The following is a 1,706-nucleotide window of genomic DNA, read 5'->3' on the forward strand; positions in this document are numbered from 1 at the left end:
TCACACAATTCTCCTCATTTAAACCCACTCGAAATAGTAAAACTCTGTCTGTAATGTTGCTGGAAGTTAGGAATTTGTGGATGAAAACCAAGTACGATGCTGTTCCTGCTTCAGGAAAACCCACACATGCTAAATAAGAGAATACATAATTTATGATGTGTGCAGCATTTAATGTTGAGGGAACTCACGCACTGATGCAACCACCATAGGACACAGGATCCAGCCATGGCTCAGCTTAGGACAGCTGAGATTGTCTGTGGGTTTGAGGTGGATCTGTGGTCCTCTGTGAATTATGATGAGGTGAGTAGTGGTGCCAAGGAGGGATGAGTGAGATTCTGTTCTTTTCTCCTCAGCCACTGTTCCCATGTACAATGAATAAGAACAGCAGACTACATACTAATTGTAACATAGGGAACATATTTTTCTCTGAAATTGGCATTGGCATCTCAGGAAACAGCTTCCTTCTTCTCTTCCATATCCTCAAGTTCATTCGTGGGCACAGGCCCAGACTCACTGACCTGCCCACTGGTCTCTTGTCCCTTATTCACCTACTGATGCTACTGGTCATGGCATTCATAGACACCGACAGTTTTATTTCTTGGAGGGAATGGGATGACATCATCTGTAAATTCCTTCTGTACCTGTACAGAGTTTTGAGGGGTTTATCCCTTTGTACAACCAGTATGTTGAGTGTCCTCCAGGCCATCATACTTAGTCCCAGAAGCTCCTGTTTAGCAAAGTTCAAGCATAAATCTCCCATCACATCTCATGTGCCATTATTTTCCTGAGGGTCCTCTATATGTTAATTGGCAGTCACCTCTTGTCCATCATTGCTACCCCGAATTTGACTACAAATGACTTCATTTATATTACTCAATCCTGCTCTATTCTATCCTTGAGTTACCTCATGCAAAGCATATATTCTACACTGGTAGCCATCAGAGAAGTTTTTCTTATTAGTCTCATGGTCCTCTCTACTTATTACATGGTGGCCCTCTTGTGCATGTACAGGAAACAGACCCAGCATCTTCAAGGATCCAGACTTTCCCAAAAAAAAATCCCCAGAGCAAAGTGCCACCCAGATCATTCTGGTGCTCATGAGCTTCTTTGTGCTGATGACCATCTATGACATCATGGTCTGCTGCTCAAGAGCAATGTTCCTGAATGAACCAACAACTTACTCTATCTAACTCTTTATAATGCACAGCTATGCCACTGTCAGCCCTTTTGTGTTTATGAGCATTGAAAAACATATAGTTAACTTTTTGAGGTCCATGGGTAAGAGGGTGATAAATTTGAATCTTCACTAATGAGAAGATACTTAAGAAGAGACAATGTGCTGCCATCAGAACTGTCAGTCATGACATGCTGTCTATGTGCTTTGCCAAATGTTAAATATGAAGGTGTTTTTCTGTTAAAATGATATATTTTAACCAACATGAGAATAAACATGTAACAGAAGATTTAACAAGATACACTTTGAGATATGACAATGGCTTTTAAATGTTATTTTATTTTTTATATTATTTCTCAATGAAGGGTACTCTATGAGGTAGTTTTTGCCCATCTAGGTCTTAGATTTCCCATACTGTTTGTAAGTATGTGACCACTTTATGTATGTTTTGATATTTCAATTTTCTGTTATGAATTTTAACAAACTAGAAAAAAACATTTCTTACTAAATGTAGTGCTATGATCCAGAAAGA

At 39.3% G+C, this 1,706-nt stretch overlaps 1 pseudogene; it reads left to right on the top strand.

The window, feature by feature from the left end:
* Positions 1–317: 317 nt before the first annotated feature.
* Positions 318–1,310, top strand: LOC147003915 (vomeronasal type-1 receptor 43-like; annotated as a pseudogene).
* Positions 1,311–1,706: the final 396 nt, after the last annotated feature.

The sequence above is a fragment of the Mus caroli genome, unplaced genomic scaffold (assembly GCF_978045245.1).
Source record: "Mus caroli unplaced genomic scaffold, Mus_caroli_1 scaffold_7, whole genome shotgun sequence".
Lineage (NCBI taxonomy): Eukaryota > Metazoa > Chordata > Mammalia > Rodentia > Muridae > Mus > Mus caroli.